Genomic DNA, 15,410 nt, shown 5'->3' on the forward strand with positions numbered 1-15,410 from the left:
AAAATTCAAACAGATTTCTGCAAGAAGACAAAATAAAATGCTTACAGTACCTGGTATTCCTAGGCAGGCTCCCACTCAAGTACTAACCAGGCCCAACTCTGTTTAGCTTCTGAGATCAGACGTTGTCAGAGTGGTTTGGCCATAAGCAACAGTTAGTTGGAAATGTGCCGTTTTTCTTGCCTTGCCTTGCCTTGCGCCCAGAAGGAAAATTCTTGCCTTGCGAGCAGAAGGAAAATTCAAACAGATTTCTGCAAGAAGACAAAATAAAATGCTTACAGTACCTGGTATTCCTAGGCAGTCTCCCACTCAAGTACTAACCAGGCCCAACTCTGTTTAGCTTCTGAAATCAGACAGGATCAGGCGTTGTCAGAGTGGTTTGGCCATAAGCAACAGTTTGCTGGAAATGTGCCGTTTTTCTTGCCTTGCCTTGCCTTGCGCCCAGAAGGAAAATTCTTGCCTTGCGACCAGAAGGAAAATTCAAACAGATTTCTGCAAGAAGACAAAATAAAATGCTTACAGTACCTGGTATTCCTAGGCAGTCTCCCACTCAAGTACTAAACAGGCCCAACTCTGTTTAGCTTCTGAGATCAGACGGGATCAGGCGTTGTCAGAGTGGTTTGGCCATAAGCAACAGTTAGTTGGAAATGTGCCGTTTTTCTTGCCTTGCCTTGCCTTGCGCCCAGAAGGAAAATTCTTGCCTTGCGACCAGAAGGAAAATTCAAACAGATTTCTGCAAGAAGACAAAATAAAATGCTTACAGTACCTGGTATTCCTAGGCAGTCTCCCACTCAAGTACTAACCAGGCGCAACTCTGTTCAGCTTCTGAGATCAGACGGGATCAGGCATTGTCAGAGTGGTTTGGCCATAAGCAACAGTTAGCTGGAAATGTGCCGTTTTTCTTGCCTTGCCTTGCGACCAGAAGGAAAATTCTTGCCTTGCGACCAGAAGGAAAATTCAAACAGATTTCTGCAAGAAGACAAAATAAAATGCTTACAGTACCTGGTATTCCTAGGCAGTCTCCCACTCAAGTACTAACCAGGCCCAACTCTGTTTAGCTTCTCAGATCAGACAGGATCAGGCATTGTCAGAGTGGTTTGGACGTAAACAACAGTCTGGAAATGTGCGCCTTGCCTTGCCTTGCCTTGCCTTGCCTTGCCTTGCCTTGCCTTGCCTTGCCTTGCCTTGCCTTGCCTTGCCTTGCCTTGCCTTGCCTTGCGCCCAGAAGGAAAATTCTTGCCTTGCGAGCAGAAGGAAAATTCAAACAGATTTCTGCAAGAAGACAAAATAAAATGCTTACAGTACCTGGTATTCCTAGGCAGGCTCCCACTCAAGTACTAACCAGGCCCAACTCTGTTTAGCTTCTGAGATCAGACGTTGTCAGAGTGGTTTGGCCATAAGCAACAGTTAGTTGGAAATGTGCCGTTTTTCTTGCCTTGCCTTGCCTTGCGCCCAGAAGGAAAATTCTTGCCTTGCGACCAGAAGGAAAATTCAAACAGATTTCTGCAAGAAGACAAAATAAAATGCTTACAGTACCTGGTATTCCTAGGCAGTCTCCCACTCAAGTACTAACCAGGCCCAACTCTGTTTAGCTTCTGAGATCAGACGGGATCAGGCGTTGTCAGAGTGGTTTGGCCATAAGCAACAGTTAGTTGGAAATGTGCCGTTTTTCTTGCCTTGCCCTGCGACCAGAAGGAAAATTCTTGCCTTGCGACCAGAAGGAAAATTCAAACAGATTTCTGCAAGAAGACAAAATAAAATGCTTACAGTACCTGGTATTCCTAGGCAGTCTCCCACTCAAGTACTAACCAGGCCCAACTCTGTTTAGCTTCTGAGATCAGACGGGATCAGGCGTTGTCAGAGTGGTTTGGCCATAAGCAACAGTTAGGTGGAAATGTGCCGTTTTTCTTGCCTTGCCTTGCGACCAGAAGGAAAATTCTTGCCTTGCGACCAGAAGGAAAATTCAAACAGATTTCTGCAAGAAGACAAAATAAAATGCTTACAGTACCTGGTATTACTAGGCAGTCTCCCACTCAAGTACTAAACAGGCCCAACTCTGTTTAGTTTCTGAGATCTGACAGGATCAGGCGTTGTCAGAGTGGTTTGGCCGTAAGCAACAGCTTGTTGGAAATGTGCCGTTTTTCTTGCCTTGCGACCAGAAGGAAAATTCTTGCCTTGCGACCAGAAGAAAAATTCAAACAGATTTCTGCAAGAAGACAAAATAAAATGCTTACAGTACCTGGTATTCCTAGGCAGTCTCCCACTCAAGTACTAACCAGGCCCAACTCTGTTTAGCTTTTGAAATCAGACGGGATCAGGCGTTGTCAGAGTGGTTTGGCCGTAAGCAACAGTTTGCTGGAAATGTGCCGTTTTTCTTGCCTTGCCTTGCCTTGCGCCCAGAAGGAAAATTCTTGCCTTGCGACCAGAAGGAAAATTCAAACAGATTTCTGCAAGAAGACAAAATAAAATGCTTACAGTACCTGGTATTCCTAGGCAGTCTCCCACTCAAGTACTAACCAGGCCCAACTCTGTTTAGCTTCTGAGATCAGACGGGATCAGGCGTTGTCAGAGTGGTTTGGCCATAAGCAACAGTTAGTTGGAAATGTGCCGTTTTTCTTGCCTTGCCTTGCGACCAGAAGGAAAATTCTTGCCTTGCGAGCAGAAGGAAAATTCAAACAGATTTCTGCAAGAAGACAAAATAAAATGCTTACAGTACCTGGTATTCCTAGGCAGTCTCCCACTCAAGTACTAACCAGGCCCAACTCTGTTTAGCTTCTGAGATCAAACAGGATCAGGCATTGTCAGAGTGGTTTGGACATAAGCAATATTCTGGAAATGTGCCGTATTTCTTGCCTTGCCTTGCGCCCAGAAGGAAAATTCTTGCCTTGCGACCAGAAGGAAAACTCAAACAGATTTCTGCAAGAAGACAAAATAAAATGCTTACAGTACCTGGTATTCCTAGGCAGTCTCCCACTCAAGTACTAACCAGGCGCAACTCTGTTTAGCTTCTCAGATCAGACAGGATCAGGCGTTGTCAGAGTGGTTTGGCCATAAGCAACTGTTTGGAAATGTGCCGTTTTTCTTGCCTTGCCTTGCGCCCAGAAGGAAAATTCTTGCCTTGCGACCAGAAGGAAAATTCAAACAGATTTCTGCAGGAAGACAAAATAAAATGCTTACAGTACCTGGTATTCCTAGGCAGTCTCCCACTCAAGTACTAACCAGGCCCAACTCTGTTTAGCTTCTGAGATCAGACGGGATCAGGCGTTGTCAGAGTGGTTTGGCCATAAGCAACAGTTAGTTGGAAATGTGCCGTTTTTCTTGCCTTGCCTTGCGACCAGAAGGAAAATTCTTGCCTTGCGACCAGAAGGAAAATTCAAACAGATTTCTGCAAGAAGACAAAATAAAATGCTTACAGTACCTGGTATTACTAGGCAGTCTCCCACTCAAGTACTAAACAGGCCCAACTCTGTTTAGTTTCTGAGATCTGACAGGATCAGGCGTTGTCAGAGTGGTTTGGCCGTAAGCAACAGCTTGTTGGAAATGTGCCGTTTTTCTTGCCTTGCGACCAGAATGAAAATTCTTGCCTTGCGACCAGAAGGAAAATTCAAACAGATTTCTGCAAGAAGACAAAATAAAATGCTTACAGTACCTGGTATTCCTAGGCAGTCTCCCACTCAAGTACTAACCAGGCCCAACTCAGTTTAGCTTCTGAAATCAGACAGGATCAGGCGTTGTCAGAGTGGTTTGGCCGTAAGCAACAGTTTGCTGGAAATGTGCCGTTTTTCTTGCCTTGCCTTGCCTTGCGCCCAGAAGGAAAATTCTTGCCTTGCGACCAGAAGGAAAATTCAAACAGATTTCTGCAAGAAGACAAAATAAAATGCTTACAGTACCTGGTATTCCTAGGCAGTCTCCCACTCAAGTACTAAACAGGCCCAACTCTGTTTAGCTTCTGAGATCAGACGGGATCAGGCGTTGTCAGAGTGGTTTGGCCATAAGCAACAGTTAGTTGGAAATGTGCCGTTTTTCTTGCCTTGCCTTGCCTTGCGCCCAGAAGGAAAATTCTTGCCTTGCGACCAGAAGGAAAATTCAAACAGATTTCTGCAAGAAGACAAAATAAAATGCTTACAGTACCTGGTATTCCTAGGCAGTCTCCCACTCAAGTACTAACCAGGCGCAACTCTGTTTAGCTTCTGAGATCAGACGGGATCAGGCGTTGTCAGAGTGGTTTGGCCATAAGCAACAGTTAGCTGGAAATGTGCCGTTTTTCTTGCCTTGCCTTGCGACCAGAAGGAAAATTCTTGCCTTGCGACCAGAAGGAAAATTCAAACAGATTTCTGCAAGAAGACAAAATAAAATGCTTACAGTACCTGGTATTCCTAGGCAGTCTCCCACTCAAGTACTAACCAGGCCCAACTCTGTTTAGCTTCTCAGATCAGACAGGATCAGGCATTGTCAGAGTGGTTTGGACGTAAACAACAGTCTGGAAATGTGCGCCTTGCCTTGCCTTGCCTTGCCTTGCCTTGCCTTGCCTTGCCTTGCCTTGCCTTGCCTTGCCTTGCCTTGCCTTGCCTTGCCTTGCCTTGCCTTGCGCCCAGAAGGAAAATTCTTGCCTTGCGAGCAGAAGGAAAATTCAAACAGATTTCTGCAAGAAGACAAAATAAAATGCTTACAGTACCTGGTATTCCTAGGCAGGCTCCCACTCAAGTACTAACCAGGCCCAACTCTGTTTAGCTTCTGAGATCAGACGTTGTCAGAGTGGTTTGTCCATAAGCAACAGTTAGTTGGAAATGTGCCGTTTTTCTTGCCTTGCCTTGCCTTGCGCCCAGAAGGAAAATTCTTGCCTTGCGACCAGAAGGAAAATTCAAACAGATTTCTGCAAGAAGACAAAATAAAATGCTTACAGTACCTGGTATTCCTAGGCAGTCTCCCACTCAAGTACTAACCAGGCCCAACTCTGTTTAGCTTCTGAGATCAGACAGGATCAGGCGTTGTCAGAGTGGTTTGGCCATAAGCAACAGTTAGTTGGAAATGTGCCGTTTTTCTTGCCTTGCCTTGCGACCAGAAGGAAAATTCTTGCCTTGCGACCAGAAGGAAAATTCAAACAGATTTCTGCAAGAAGACAAAATAAAATGCTTACAGTACCTGGTATTCCTAGGCAGTCTCCCACTCAAGTACTAACCAGGCCCAACTCTGTTTAGCTTCTGAGATCAGACGGGATCAGGCGTTGTCAGAGTGGTTTGGCCATAAGCAACAGTTAGGTGGAAATGTGCCGTTTTTCTTGCCTTGCCTTGCGACCAGAAGGAAAATTCTTGCCTTGCGACCAGAAGGAAAATTCAAACAGATTTCTGCAAGAAGACAAAATAAAATGCTTACAGTACCTGGTATTACTAGGCAGTCTCCCACTCAAGTACTAAACAGGCCCAACTCTGTTTAGTTTCTGAGATCTGACAGGATCAGGCGTTGTCAGAGTGGTTTGGCCGTAAGCAACAGCTTGTTGGAAATGTGCCGTTTTTCTTGCCTTGCGACCAGAAGGAAAATTCTTGCCTTGCGAGCAGAAGGAAAATTCAAACAGATTTCTGCAAGAAGACAAAATAAAATGCTTACAGTACCTGGTATTCCTAGGCAGTCTCCCACTCAAGTACTAACCAGGCCCAACTCTGTTTAGCTTCTGAGATCAGACAGGATCAGGCATTGTCAGAGTGGTTTGGACATAAGCAATAGTCTGGAAATGTGCCGTATTTCTTGCCTTGCCTTGCGCCCAGAAGGAAAATTCTTGCCTTGCGACCAGAAGGAAAACTCAAACAGATTTCTGCAAGAAGACAAAATAAAATGCTTACAGTACCTGGTATTCCTAGGCATTCTCCCACTCAAGTACTAACCAGGCCCAACTCTGTTTAGCTTCTGAGATCAGACGGGATCAGGCGTTGTCAGAGTGGTTTGGCCATAAGCAACAGTTAGTTGGAAATGTGCCGTTTTTCTTGCCTTGCCTTGCGACCAGAAGGAAAATTCTTGCCTTGCGACCAGAAGGAAAATTCAAACAGATTTCTGCAAGAAGACAAAATAAAATGCTTACAGTACCTGGTATTACTAGGCAGTCTCCCACTCAAGTACTAAACAGGCCCAACTCTGTTTAGTTTCTGAGATCTGACAGGATCAGGCGTTGTAAGAGTGGTTTGGCCGTAAGCAACAGCTTGTTGGAAATGTGCCGTTTTTCTTGCCTTGCGACCAGATTGAAAATTCTTGCCTTGCGACCAGAAGGAAAATTCAAACAGATTTCTGCAAGAAGACAAAATAAAATGCTTACAGTACCTGGTATTCCTAGGCAGTCTCCCACTCAAGTACTAACCAGGCCCAACTCTGTTTAGCTTCTGAAATCAGACGGGATCAGGCGTTGTCAGAGTGGTTTGGCCATAAGCAACAGTTTGCTGGAAATGTGCCGTTTTTCTTGCCTTGCCTTGCGACCAGAAGGAAAATTCTTGCCTTGCGAGCAGAAGGAAAATTCAAACAGATTTCTGCAAGAAGACAAAATAAAATGCTTACAGTACCTGGTATTCCTAGGCAGTCGCCCACTCAAGTACTAACCAGGCCCAACTCTGTTTAGCTTCTCAGATCAGACAGGATCAGGCATTGTCAGAGTGGTTTGGACATAAGCAATAGTCTGGAAATGTGCCGTATTTCTTGCCTTGCCTTGCGCCCAGAAGGAAAATTCTTGCCTTGCGACCAGAAGGAAAACTCAAACAGATTTCTGCAAGAAGACAAAATAAAATGCTTACAGTACCTGGTATTACTAGGCATTCTCCCACTCAAGTACTAAACAGGCCCAACTCTGTTTAGTTTCTGAGATCTGACAGGATCAGGCGTTGTCAGAGTGGTTTGGCCGTAAGCAACAGCTTGTTGGAAATGTGCCGTTTTTCTTGCCTTGCGCCCAGAAGGAAAATTCTTGCCTTGCGACCAGAAGGAAAATTCAAACAGATTTCTGCAAGAAGACAAAATAAAATGCTTACAGTACCTGGTATTCCTAGGCAGTCTCCCACTCAAGTACTAACCAGGCCCAACTCTGTTTAGCTTCTGAAATCAGACGGGATCAGGCGTTGTCAGAGTGGTTTGGCCATAAGCTACAGTTTGCTGGAAATGTGCCGTTTTTCTTGCCTTGCCTTGCGACCAGAAGGAAAATTCTTGCCTTGCGAGCAGAAGGAAAATTCAAACAGATTTCTGCAAGAAGACAAAATAAAATGCTTACAGTACCTGGTATTCGTAGGCAGACGCCCACTCAAGTACTAACCAGGCCCAACTCGGTTTAGCTTCTCAGATCAGACAGGATCAGGCATTGTCAGAGTGGTTTGGACATAAGCAATAGTCTGGAAATGTGCCGTATTTCTTGCCTTGCCTTGCGCCCAGAGGGAAAATTCTTGCCTTGCGACCAGAAGGAAAACTCAAACAGATTTCTGCAAGAAGACAAAATAAAATGCTTACAGTACCTGGTATTCCTAGGCAGTCTCCCACTCAAGTACTAACCAGGACCAACTCTGTTTAGCTTCTCAGATCACACAGGATCAGGCGTTGTCAGAGTGGTTTGGCCATAAGCAACTGTTTGGAAATGTGCTGTTTTTCTTGCCTTGCCTTGCGCCCAGAAGGAAAATTCTTGCCTTGCGACCAGAAGGAAAATTCAAACAGATTTCTGCAGGAAGACAAAATAAAATGCTTACAGTACCTGGTATTCCTAGGCAGTCTCCCACTCAAGTACTAACCAGGCCCAACTCTGTTTAGCTTCTGAGATCAGACGGGATCAGGCGTTGTCAGAGTGGTTTGGCCATAAGCAACAGTTAGTTGGAAATGTGCCGTTTTTCTTGCCTTGCCTTGCGACCAGAAGGAAAATTCTTGCCTTGCGACCAGAAGGAAAATTCAAACAGATTTCTGCAAGAAGACAAAATAAAATGCTTACAGTACCTGGTATTATTAGGCAGTCTCCCACTCAAGTACTAAACAGGCCCAACTCTGTTTAGTTTCTGAGATCTGACAGGATCAGGCGTTGTCAGAGTGGTTTGGCCGTAAGCAACAGCTTGTTGGAAATGTGCCGTTTTTCTTGCCTTGCGACCAGAAGGAAAATTCTTGCCTTGCGACCAGAAGGAAAATTCAAACAGATTTCTGCAAGAAGACAAAATAAAATGCTTACAGTACCTGGTATTCCTAGGCAGTCTCCCACTCCAGTACTAACCAGGCCCAACTCTGTTTAGCTTCTGAAATCAGACAGGATCAGGCGTTGTCAGAGTGGTTTGGCCGTAAGCAACAGTTTGCTGGAAATGTGCCGTTTTTCTTGCCTTGCCTTGCCTTGCGCCCAGAAGGAAAATTCTTGCCTTGCGACCAGAAGGAAAATTCAAACAGATTTCTGCAAGAAGACAAAATAAAATGCTTACAGTACCTGGTATTCCTAGGCAGTCTCCCACTCAAGTACTAAACAGGCCCAACTCTGTTTAGCTTCTGAGATCAGACGGGATCAGGCGTTGTCAGAGTGGTTTGGCCATAAGCAACAGTTAGTTGGAAATGTGCCGTTTTTCTTGCCTTGCCTTGCCTTGCGCCCAGAAGGAAAATTCTTGCCTTGCGACCAGAAGGAAAATTCAAACAGATCTCTGCAAGAAGACAAAATAAAATGCTTACAGTACCTGGAATTCCTAGGCAGTCTCCCACTCAAGTACTAACCAGGCCCAACTCTGTTTAGCTTCTGAGATCAGACGGGATCAGGCGTTGTCAGAGCGGTTAGGCCATAAGCAACAGTTTGTTGGAAATGTGCCGTTTTTCTTGCCTTGCCTTGCGACCAGAAGGAAAATTCTTGCCTTGCGACCAGAAGGAAAATTCAAACAGATTTCTGCAAGAAGACAAAATAAAATGCTTACAGTACCTGGTATTACTAGGCAGTCTCCCACTCAAGTACTAAACAGGCCCAACTCTGTTTAGTTTCTGAGATCTGACAGGATCAGGCGTTGTCAGAGTGGTTTGGCCGTAAGCAACAGCTTGTTGGAAATGTGCCGTTTTTCTTGCCTTGCAACCAGAAGGAAAATTCTTGCCTCGCGACCAGAAGGAAAATTCAAACAGATTTCTGCAAGAAGACAAAATAAAATGCTTACAGTACCTGGTATTCCTAGGCAGTCTCCCACTCAAGTACTAACCAGGCCCAACTCTGTTTAGCTTCTGAAATCAGACGGGATCAGGCGTTGTCAGAGTGGTTTGGCCGTAAGCAACAGTTTGCTGGAAATGTGCCGTTTTTCTTGCCTTGCCTTGCCTTGCGCCCAGAAGGAAAATTCTTGCCTTGCGACCAGAAGGAAAATTCAAACAGATTTCTGCAAGAAGACAAAATAAAATGCTTACAGTACCTGGTATTCCTAGGCAGTCTCCCACTCAAGTACTAACCAGGCCCAACTCTGTTTAGCTTCTGAGATCAGACGGGATCCGGCGTTGTCAGAGTGGTTTGGCCATAAGCAACAGTTAGTTGGAAATGTGCCGTTTTTCTTGCCTTGCCTTGCGACCAGAAGGAAAATTCTTGCCTTGCGACCAGAAGGAAAATTCAAACAGATTTCTGCAAGAAGACAAAATAAAATGCTTACAGTACCTGGTATTACTAGGCAGTCTCCCACTCAAGTACTAAACAGGCCCAACTCTGTTTAGTTTCTGAGATCTGACAGGATCAGGCGTTGTCAGAGTGGTTTGGCCGTAAGCAACAGTTAGTTGGAAATGTGCCGTTTTTCTTGCCTTGCTTTGCGACCAGAAGGAAAATTCTTGCCTTGCGACCAGAAGGAAAATTCAAACAGATTTCTGCAAGAAGACAAAATAAAATGCTTACAGTACCTGGTATTACTAGGCAGTCTCCCACTCAAGTACTAAACAGGCCCAACTCTGTTTAGTTTCTGAGATCTGACAGGATCAGGCGTTGTAAGAGTGGTTTGGCCGTAAGCAACAGCTTGTTGGAAATGTGCCGTTTTTCTTGCCTTGCGACCAGAAGGAAAATTCTTGCCTTGCGACCAGAAGGAAAATTCAAACAGATTTCTGCAAGAAGACAAAATAAAATGCTCACAGTACCTGGTATTCCTAGGCAGTCTCCCACTCAAGTACTAATCAGGCCCAACTCTGTTTAGCTTCTGAGATCAGACGGGATCAGGCGTTGTCAGAGTGGTTTGGCCATAAGCAACAGTTAGTTGGAAATGTGCCGTTTTTCTTGCCTTGCCTTGCGACCAGAAGGAAAATTCTTGCCTTGCGACCAGAAGGAAAATTCAAACAGATTTCTGCAAGAAGACAAAATAAAATGCTTACAGTACCTGGTATTCCTAGGCAGTCTCCCACTCAAGTACTAACCAGGCCCAACTCTGTTTAGCTTCTGAGATCAGACGGGATCAGGCGTTGTCAGAGTGGTTTGGCCATAAGCAACAGTTAGTTGGAAATGTGCCGTTTTTCTTGCCTTGCCTTGCGACCAGAAGGAAAATTCTTGCCTTGCGACCAGAAGGAAAATTCAAACAGATTTCTGCAAGAAGACAAAATAAAATGCTTACAGTACCTGGTATTCCTAGGCAGTCTCCCACTCAAGTACTAACCAGGCCCAACTCTGTTTAGCTTCTGAGATCAGACGGGATCAGGCGTTGTCAGAGTGGTTTGGCCATAAGCAACAGTTAGTTGGAAATGTGCCGTTTTTCTTGCCTTGCCTTGCCTTGCGCCCAGAAGGAAAATTCTTGCCTTGCGACCAGAAGGAAAATTCAAACAGATTTCTGCAAGAAGACAAAATAAAATGCTTACAGTACCTGGTATTCGTAGGCAGTCTCCCACTCAAGTACTAACCAGGCCCAACTCTGTTTAGCTTCTGAGATCAGACAGGATCAGGCGTTGTCAGAGTGGTTTGGCCATAAGCAACAGTTAGTTGGAAATGTGCCGTTTTTCTTGCCTTGCCTTGCGACCAGAAGGAAAATTCTTGCCTTGCGACCAGAAGGAAAATTCAAACAGATTTCTGCAAGAAGACAAAATAAAATGCTTACAGTACCTGGTATTACTAGGCAGTCTCCCACTCAAGTACTAAACAGGCCCAACTCTGTTTAGTTTCTGAGATCTGACAGGATCAGGCGTTGTCAGAGTGGTTTGGCCGTAAGCAACAGTTAGTTGGAAATGTGCCGTTTTTCTTGCCTTGCCTTGCGACCAGAAGGAAAATTCTTGCCTTGCGACCAGAAGGAAAATTCAAACTGATTTCTGCAAGAAGACAAAATAAAATGCTTACAGTACCTGGTATTACTAGGCAGTCTCCCACTCAAGTACTAAACAGGCCCAACTCTGTTTAGTTTCTGAGATCTGACAGGATCAGGCGTTGTAAGAGTGGTTTGGCCGTAAGCAACAGCTTGTTGGAAATGTGCCGTTTTTCTTGCCTTGCGACCAGAAGGAAAATTCTTGCCTTGCGACCAGAAGGAAAATTCAAACAGATTTCTGCAAGAAGACAAAATAAAATGCTTACAGTACCTGGTATTCCTAGGCAGTCTCCCACTCAAGTACTAACCAGGTCCAACTCTGTTTAGCTTCTGAAATCAGACAGGATCAGGCGTTGTCAGAGTGGTTTGGCCATAAGCAACAGTTTGCTGGAAATGTGCCGTTTTTCTTGCCTTGCCTTGCGACCAGAAGGAAAATTCTTGCCTTGCGAGCAGAAGGAAAATTCAAACAGATTTCTGCAAGAAGACAAAATAAAATGCTTACAGTACCAGGTATTCCTAGGCAGTCGCCCACTCAAGTACTAACCAGGCCCAACTCTGTTTAGCGTCTCAGATCAGACAGGATCAGGCATTGTCAGAGTGGTTTGGACATAAGCAATAGTCTGGAAATGTGCCGTATTTCTTGCCTTGCCTTGCGCCCAGAAGGAAAATTCTTGCCTTGCGACCAGAAGGAAAACTCAAACAGATTTCTGCAAGAAGACAAAATAAAATGCTCACAGTACCAGGTATTCCTAGGCAGTCTCCCACTCAAGTACTAACCAGGACCAACTCTGTTTAGCTTCTCAGATCAGACAGGATCAGGCGTTGTCAGAGTGGTTTGGCCATAAACAACTGTTTGGAAATGTGCCGTTTTTCTTGCCTTGCCTTGCGCCCAGAAGGAAAATTCTTGCCTTGCGACCAGAAGGAAAATTCAAACAGATTTCTGCAAGAAGACAAAATAAAATGCTTACAGTACCTGGTATTCCTAGGCAGTCTCCCACTCAAGTACTAAACAGGCCCAACTCTGTTTAGCTTCTGAGATCAGACGGGATCAGGCGTTGTCAGAGTGGTTTGGCCATAAGCAACAGTTAGTTGGAAATGTGCCGTTTTTCTTGCCTTGCCTTGCGACCAGAAGGAAAATTCTTGCCTTGCGACCAGAAGGAAAATTCAAACAGATTTCTGCAAGAAGACAAAATAAAATGCTTACAGTACCTGGTATTCCTAGGCAGTCTCCCACTCAAGTACTAACCAAGCCCAACTCTGTTTAGCTTCTGAGATCAGACGGGATCAGGCGTTGTCAAAGTGGTTTGGCCATAAGCAGCAGTTAGTTGGAAATGTGCCGTTTTTCTTGCCTTGCCTTGCGACCAGAAGGAAAATTCTTGCCTTGCGACCAGAAGGAAAATTCAAACAGATTTCTGCAAGAAGACAAAATAAAATGCTTACAGTACCTGGTATTCCTAGGCAGTCTCCCACTCAAGTACTAACCAGGCCCAACTCTGTTTAGCTTCTGAAATCAGACGGGATCAGGCGTTGTCAGAGTGGTTTGGCCATAAGCAACAGTTTGCTGGAAATGTGCCGTTTTTCTTGCCTTGCCTTGTGACCAGAAGGAAAATTCTTGCCTTGCGAGCAGAAGGAAAATTCAAACAGATTTCTGCAAGAAGACAAAATAAAATGCTTACAGTACCTGGTATTCCTAGGCAGTCACCCACTCAAGTACTAACCAGGCCCAACTCTGTTTAGTTTCTCAGATCAGACAGGATCAGGCATTGTCAGAGTGGTTTGGACATAAGCAATAGTCTGGAAATGTGCCGTATTTCTTGCCTTGCCTTGCGCCCAGAAGGAAAATTCTTGCCTTGCGACCAGAAGGAAAACTCAAACAGATTTCTGCAAGAAGACAAAATAAAATGCTTACAGTACCTGGTATTCCTAGGCAGTCTCCCACTCAAGTACTAAACAGGCCCAACTCTGTTTAGTTTCTGAGATCTGACAGGATCAGGCGTTGTCAGAGTGGTTTGGCCGTAAGCAACAGCTTGGTGGAAATGTGCCGTTTTTCTTGCCTTGCGACCAGAAGGAAAATTCTTGCCTTGCGACCAGAAGGAAAATTCAAACAGATTTCTGCAAGAAGACAAAATAAAATGCTTACAGTACCTGGCATTCCTAGGCAGTCTCCCACTCAAGTACTAACCAGGCCCAACTCTGTTTAGCTTCGGAAATCAGACGGGATCAGGCGTTGTCAGAGTGGTTTGGCCGTAAGCAACAGTTTGCTGGAAATGTGCCGTTTTTCTTGCATTGCCTTGCCTTGCGCCCAGAAGGAAAATTCTTGCCTTGCGACCAGAAGGAAAATTCAAACAGATTTCTGCAAGAAGACAAAATAAAATGCTTACAGTACCTGGTATTCCTAGGCAGTCTCCCACTCAAGTACTAACCAGGCCCAACTCTGTTTAGCTTCTGAGATCAGACGGGATCAGGCGTTGTCAGAGTGGTTTGGCCATAAGCAACAGTTTGCTGGAAATGTGCCGTTTTTCTTGCCTTGCCTTGCCTTGCGCCCAGAAGGAAAATTCTTGCCTTGCGACCAGAAGGAAAATTCAAACAGATTTCTGCAAGAAGACAAAATAAAATGCTTACTGTACCTGGTATTCCTAGGCAGTCTCCCACTCAAGTACTAACCAAGCCCAACTCTGTTTAGCTTCTGAGATCAGACGGGATCAGGCGTTGTCAGAGTGGTTTGGCCATAAGCAGCAGTTAGTTGGAAATGTGCCGTTTTTCTTGCCTTGCCTTGCCTTGCGCCCAGAAGGAAAATTCTTGCCTTGCGACCAGAAGGAAAATTCAAACAGATTTCTGCAAGAAGACAAAATAAAATGCTTACAGTACCTGGTATTCCTAGGCAGTCTCCCACTCAAGTACTAACCAGGCCCAACTCTGTTTAGCTTCTGAGATCAGACGGGATCAGGCGTTGTCAGAGTGGTTTGGCCATAAGCAACAGTTAGTTGGAAATGTGCCGTTTTTCTTGCCTTCCCTAGCCTTGCGCCCAGAAGGAAAATTCTTGCCTTGCGACCAGAAGGAAAATTCAAACAGATTTCTGCAAGAAGACAAAATAAAATGCTTACAGTACCTGGTATTCGTAGGCAGTCTCCCACTCAAGTACTAACCAGGCCCAACTCTGTTTAGCTTCTGAGATCAGACGGGATCAGGCGTTGTCAGAGTGGTTTGGCCATAAGCAAAAGTTAGTTGGAAATGTGCCGTTTTTCTTGCCTTGCCTTGCGACCAGAAGGAAAATTCTTGCCTTGCGACCAGAGGGAAAATTCAAACAGATTTCTGCAAGAAGACAAAATAAAATGCTTACAGTACCTGGTATTACTAGGCAGTCTCCCACTCAAGTACTAAACAGGCCCAACTCTGTTTAGTTTCTGAGATCTGACAGGATCAGGCGTTGTCAGAGTGGTTTGGCCGTAAGCAACAGTTAGTTGGAAATGTGCCGTTTTTCTTGCCTTGCCTTGCGACCAGAAGGAAAATTCTTGCCTTGCGACCAGAAGGAAAATTCAAACAGATTTCTGCAAGAAGACAAAATAAAATGCTTACAGTACCTGGTATTACTAGGCAGTCTCCCACTCAAGTACTAAACAGGCCCAACTCTGTTTAGTTTCTGAGATCTGACAGGATCAGGCGTTGTAAGAGTGGTTTGGCCGTAAGCAACAGCTTGTTGGAAATGTGCCGTTTTTCTTGCCTTGCGACCAGAAGGAAAATTCTTGCCTTGCGACCAGAAGGAAAATTCAAACAGATTTCTGCAAGAAGACAAAATAAAATGCTTACAGTACCTGGTATTCCTAGGCAGTCTCCCACTCAAGTACTAACCAGGTCCAACTCTGTTTAGCTTCTGAAATCAGACAGGATCAGGCGTTGTCAGAGTGGTTTGGCCATAAGCAACAGTTTGCTGGAAATGTGCCGTTTTTCTTGCCTTGCCTTGCGACCAGAAGGAAAATTCTTGCCTTGCGACCAGAAGGAAAACTCAAACAGATTTCTGCAAGAAGACAAAATAAAATGCTCACAGTACCAGGTATTCCTAGGCAGTCTCCCACTCAAGTACTAACCAGGACCAACTCTGTTTAGCTTCTCAGATCAGACAGGATCAGGCGTTGTCAGAGTGGTTTGGCCATAAACAACTGTTTGGAAATGTGCCGTTTTTCTTGCCTTGCCTTGCGC

At 44.9% G+C, this 15,410-nt stretch overlaps 17 non-coding genes and 47 pseudogenes across 17 annotated transcripts; all 64 read right to left on the minus strand.

The window, feature by feature from the left end:
* Positions 1–38: 38 nt before the first annotated feature.
* Positions 39–147, minus strand: LOC132881208 (5S ribosomal RNA; annotated as a pseudogene).
* A 122-nt stretch (positions 148–269) lies between these two features.
* On the minus strand, positions 270–388 carry LOC132879023 (5S ribosomal RNA; annotated as a pseudogene).
* A 122-nt stretch (positions 389–510) lies between these two features.
* On the minus strand, positions 511–629 carry LOC132877985 (5S ribosomal RNA). Its single transcript, XR_009653642.1, has one exon. It is a non-coding gene; the product is annotated as a 5S ribosomal RNA (ribosomal RNA).
* A 122-nt stretch (positions 630–751) lies between these two features.
* LOC132879625 (5S ribosomal RNA) lies at positions 752–870 on the minus strand (annotated as a pseudogene).
* Positions 871–987: 117 nt separating this feature from the next.
* On the minus strand, positions 988–1,106 carry LOC132879892 (5S ribosomal RNA; annotated as a pseudogene).
* Positions 1,107–1,290: 184 nt separating this feature from the next.
* Positions 1,291–1,399, minus strand: LOC132881209 (5S ribosomal RNA; annotated as a pseudogene).
* A 122-nt stretch (positions 1,400–1,521) lies between these two features.
* LOC132876859 (5S ribosomal RNA) lies at positions 1,522–1,640 on the minus strand. Its single transcript, XR_009652558.1, has one exon. It is a non-coding gene; the product is annotated as a 5S ribosomal RNA (ribosomal RNA).
* A 117-nt stretch (positions 1,641–1,757) lies between these two features.
* On the minus strand, positions 1,758–1,876 carry LOC132876860 (5S ribosomal RNA). The gene has a single exon (XR_009652559.1). It is a non-coding gene; the product is annotated as a 5S ribosomal RNA (ribosomal RNA).
* A 117-nt stretch (positions 1,877–1,993) lies between these two features.
* LOC132879658 (5S ribosomal RNA) lies at positions 1,994–2,112 on the minus strand (annotated as a pseudogene).
* Positions 2,113–2,224: 112 nt separating this feature from the next.
* Positions 2,225–2,343, minus strand: LOC132878340 (5S ribosomal RNA; annotated as a pseudogene).
* Positions 2,344–2,465: 122 nt separating this feature from the next.
* On the minus strand, positions 2,466–2,584 carry LOC132876861 (5S ribosomal RNA). The gene has a single exon (XR_009652560.1). It is a non-coding gene; the product is annotated as a 5S ribosomal RNA (ribosomal RNA).
* A 117-nt stretch (positions 2,585–2,701) lies between these two features.
* Positions 2,702–2,820, minus strand: LOC132879596 (5S ribosomal RNA; annotated as a pseudogene).
* A 114-nt stretch (positions 2,821–2,934) lies between these two features.
* LOC132879885 (5S ribosomal RNA) lies at positions 2,935–3,053 on the minus strand (annotated as a pseudogene).
* Positions 3,054–3,167: 114 nt separating this feature from the next.
* Positions 3,168–3,286, minus strand: LOC132876862 (5S ribosomal RNA). The gene has a single exon (XR_009652561.1). It is a non-coding gene; the product is annotated as a 5S ribosomal RNA (ribosomal RNA).
* Positions 3,287–3,403: 117 nt separating this feature from the next.
* Positions 3,404–3,522, minus strand: LOC132879660 (5S ribosomal RNA; annotated as a pseudogene).
* Positions 3,523–3,634: 112 nt separating this feature from the next.
* Positions 3,635–3,753, minus strand: LOC132879403 (5S ribosomal RNA; annotated as a pseudogene).
* Positions 3,754–3,875: 122 nt separating this feature from the next.
* Positions 3,876–3,994, minus strand: LOC132877986 (5S ribosomal RNA). Its single transcript, XR_009653643.1, has one exon. It is a non-coding gene; the product is annotated as a 5S ribosomal RNA (ribosomal RNA).
* A 122-nt stretch (positions 3,995–4,116) lies between these two features.
* LOC132878657 (5S ribosomal RNA) lies at positions 4,117–4,235 on the minus strand (annotated as a pseudogene).
* A 117-nt stretch (positions 4,236–4,352) lies between these two features.
* On the minus strand, positions 4,353–4,471 carry LOC132879893 (5S ribosomal RNA; annotated as a pseudogene).
* A 189-nt stretch (positions 4,472–4,660) lies between these two features.
* LOC132881244 (5S ribosomal RNA) lies at positions 4,661–4,769 on the minus strand (annotated as a pseudogene).
* A 122-nt stretch (positions 4,770–4,891) lies between these two features.
* Positions 4,892–5,010, minus strand: LOC132878156 (5S ribosomal RNA; annotated as a pseudogene).
* Positions 5,011–5,127: 117 nt separating this feature from the next.
* Positions 5,128–5,246, minus strand: LOC132876863 (5S ribosomal RNA). The gene has a single exon (XR_009652562.1). It is a non-coding gene; the product is annotated as a 5S ribosomal RNA (ribosomal RNA).
* Positions 5,247–5,363: 117 nt separating this feature from the next.
* Positions 5,364–5,482, minus strand: LOC132879662 (5S ribosomal RNA; annotated as a pseudogene).
* Positions 5,483–5,594: 112 nt separating this feature from the next.
* LOC132879589 (5S ribosomal RNA) lies at positions 5,595–5,713 on the minus strand (annotated as a pseudogene).
* Positions 5,714–5,827: 114 nt separating this feature from the next.
* LOC132878607 (5S ribosomal RNA) lies at positions 5,828–5,946 on the minus strand (annotated as a pseudogene).
* Positions 5,947–6,063: 117 nt separating this feature from the next.
* LOC132879868 (5S ribosomal RNA) lies at positions 6,064–6,182 on the minus strand (annotated as a pseudogene).
* Positions 6,183–6,294: 112 nt separating this feature from the next.
* LOC132878125 (5S ribosomal RNA) lies at positions 6,295–6,413 on the minus strand (annotated as a pseudogene).
* Positions 6,414–6,530: 117 nt separating this feature from the next.
* Positions 6,531–6,649, minus strand: LOC132879904 (5S ribosomal RNA; annotated as a pseudogene).
* A 114-nt stretch (positions 6,650–6,763) lies between these two features.
* LOC132880107 (5S ribosomal RNA) lies at positions 6,764–6,882 on the minus strand (annotated as a pseudogene).
* A 112-nt stretch (positions 6,883–6,994) lies between these two features.
* LOC132878126 (5S ribosomal RNA) lies at positions 6,995–7,113 on the minus strand (annotated as a pseudogene).
* A 350-nt stretch (positions 7,114–7,463) lies between these two features.
* LOC132879899 (5S ribosomal RNA) lies at positions 7,464–7,582 on the minus strand (annotated as a pseudogene).
* Positions 7,583–7,696: 114 nt separating this feature from the next.
* LOC132876864 (5S ribosomal RNA) lies at positions 7,697–7,815 on the minus strand. Its single transcript, XR_009652563.1, has one exon. It is a non-coding gene; the product is annotated as a 5S ribosomal RNA (ribosomal RNA).
* A 117-nt stretch (positions 7,816–7,932) lies between these two features.
* On the minus strand, positions 7,933–8,051 carry LOC132879852 (5S ribosomal RNA; annotated as a pseudogene).
* A 112-nt stretch (positions 8,052–8,163) lies between these two features.
* Positions 8,164–8,282, minus strand: LOC132878600 (5S ribosomal RNA; annotated as a pseudogene).
* Positions 8,283–8,404: 122 nt separating this feature from the next.
* On the minus strand, positions 8,405–8,523 carry LOC132877987 (5S ribosomal RNA). The gene has a single exon (XR_009653644.1). It is a non-coding gene; the product is annotated as a 5S ribosomal RNA (ribosomal RNA).
* A 122-nt stretch (positions 8,524–8,645) lies between these two features.
* On the minus strand, positions 8,646–8,764 carry LOC132878131 (5S ribosomal RNA; annotated as a pseudogene).
* Positions 8,765–8,881: 117 nt separating this feature from the next.
* Positions 8,882–9,000, minus strand: LOC132879663 (5S ribosomal RNA; annotated as a pseudogene).
* Positions 9,001–9,112: 112 nt separating this feature from the next.
* LOC132877954 (5S ribosomal RNA) lies at positions 9,113–9,231 on the minus strand. Its single transcript, XR_009653612.1, has one exon. It is a non-coding gene; the product is annotated as a 5S ribosomal RNA (ribosomal RNA).
* Positions 9,232–9,353: 122 nt separating this feature from the next.
* LOC132878153 (5S ribosomal RNA) lies at positions 9,354–9,472 on the minus strand (annotated as a pseudogene).
* Positions 9,473–9,589: 117 nt separating this feature from the next.
* Positions 9,590–9,708, minus strand: LOC132879664 (5S ribosomal RNA; annotated as a pseudogene).
* Positions 9,709–9,825: 117 nt separating this feature from the next.
* LOC132879869 (5S ribosomal RNA) lies at positions 9,826–9,944 on the minus strand (annotated as a pseudogene).
* A 112-nt stretch (positions 9,945–10,056) lies between these two features.
* LOC132878027 (5S ribosomal RNA) lies at positions 10,057–10,175 on the minus strand. Its single transcript, XR_009653681.1, has one exon. It is a non-coding gene; the product is annotated as a 5S ribosomal RNA (ribosomal RNA).
* Positions 10,176–10,292: 117 nt separating this feature from the next.
* Positions 10,293–10,411, minus strand: LOC132876865 (5S ribosomal RNA). The gene has a single exon (XR_009652564.1). It is a non-coding gene; the product is annotated as a 5S ribosomal RNA (ribosomal RNA).
* Positions 10,412–10,528: 117 nt separating this feature from the next.
* LOC132876867 (5S ribosomal RNA) lies at positions 10,529–10,647 on the minus strand. The gene has a single exon (XR_009652566.1). It is a non-coding gene; the product is annotated as a 5S ribosomal RNA (ribosomal RNA).
* A 122-nt stretch (positions 10,648–10,769) lies between these two features.
* Positions 10,770–10,888, minus strand: LOC132878661 (5S ribosomal RNA; annotated as a pseudogene).
* Positions 10,889–11,005: 117 nt separating this feature from the next.
* On the minus strand, positions 11,006–11,124 carry LOC132879665 (5S ribosomal RNA; annotated as a pseudogene).
* Positions 11,125–11,241: 117 nt separating this feature from the next.
* LOC132879870 (5S ribosomal RNA) lies at positions 11,242–11,360 on the minus strand (annotated as a pseudogene).
* A 112-nt stretch (positions 11,361–11,472) lies between these two features.
* Positions 11,473–11,591, minus strand: LOC132879574 (5S ribosomal RNA; annotated as a pseudogene).
* Positions 11,592–11,708: 117 nt separating this feature from the next.
* Positions 11,709–11,827, minus strand: LOC132880117 (5S ribosomal RNA; annotated as a pseudogene).
* A 114-nt stretch (positions 11,828–11,941) lies between these two features.
* On the minus strand, positions 11,942–12,060 carry LOC132879958 (5S ribosomal RNA; annotated as a pseudogene).
* A 114-nt stretch (positions 12,061–12,174) lies between these two features.
* Positions 12,175–12,293, minus strand: LOC132877988 (5S ribosomal RNA). The gene has a single exon (XR_009653645.1). It is a non-coding gene; the product is annotated as a 5S ribosomal RNA (ribosomal RNA).
* Positions 12,294–12,410: 117 nt separating this feature from the next.
* On the minus strand, positions 12,411–12,529 carry LOC132878147 (5S ribosomal RNA; annotated as a pseudogene).
* A 117-nt stretch (positions 12,530–12,646) lies between these two features.
* Positions 12,647–12,765, minus strand: LOC132878127 (5S ribosomal RNA; annotated as a pseudogene).
* Positions 12,766–12,882: 117 nt separating this feature from the next.
* Positions 12,883–13,001, minus strand: LOC132879861 (5S ribosomal RNA; annotated as a pseudogene).
* A 114-nt stretch (positions 13,002–13,115) lies between these two features.
* LOC132879404 (5S ribosomal RNA) lies at positions 13,116–13,234 on the minus strand (annotated as a pseudogene).
* A 112-nt stretch (positions 13,235–13,346) lies between these two features.
* On the minus strand, positions 13,347–13,465 carry LOC132879025 (5S ribosomal RNA; annotated as a pseudogene).
* A 122-nt stretch (positions 13,466–13,587) lies between these two features.
* Positions 13,588–13,706, minus strand: LOC132876868 (5S ribosomal RNA). The gene has a single exon (XR_009652567.1). It is a non-coding gene; the product is annotated as a 5S ribosomal RNA (ribosomal RNA).
* Positions 13,707–13,828: 122 nt separating this feature from the next.
* LOC132878660 (5S ribosomal RNA) lies at positions 13,829–13,947 on the minus strand (annotated as a pseudogene).
* A 122-nt stretch (positions 13,948–14,069) lies between these two features.
* LOC132876869 (5S ribosomal RNA) lies at positions 14,070–14,188 on the minus strand. The gene has a single exon (XR_009652568.1). It is a non-coding gene; the product is annotated as a 5S ribosomal RNA (ribosomal RNA).
* Positions 14,189–14,310: 122 nt separating this feature from the next.
* Positions 14,311–14,429, minus strand: LOC132877978 (5S ribosomal RNA). The gene has a single exon (XR_009653635.1). It is a non-coding gene; the product is annotated as a 5S ribosomal RNA (ribosomal RNA).
* Positions 14,430–14,546: 117 nt separating this feature from the next.
* LOC132879666 (5S ribosomal RNA) lies at positions 14,547–14,665 on the minus strand (annotated as a pseudogene).
* Positions 14,666–14,782: 117 nt separating this feature from the next.
* LOC132879871 (5S ribosomal RNA) lies at positions 14,783–14,901 on the minus strand (annotated as a pseudogene).
* Positions 14,902–15,013: 112 nt separating this feature from the next.
* On the minus strand, positions 15,014–15,132 carry LOC132879576 (5S ribosomal RNA; annotated as a pseudogene).
* A 117-nt stretch (positions 15,133–15,249) lies between these two features.
* On the minus strand, positions 15,250–15,368 carry LOC132879960 (5S ribosomal RNA; annotated as a pseudogene).
* Between the last annotated feature and the right edge of the window lie 42 nt (positions 15,369–15,410).

Source organism: Neoarius graeffei (assembly GCF_027579695.1).
Source record: "Neoarius graeffei isolate fNeoGra1 chromosome 18 unlocalized genomic scaffold, fNeoGra1.pri SUPER_18_unloc_1, whole genome shotgun sequence".
NCBI classification, from domain to species: domain Eukaryota; kingdom Metazoa; phylum Chordata; class Actinopteri; order Siluriformes; family Ariidae; genus Neoarius; species Neoarius graeffei.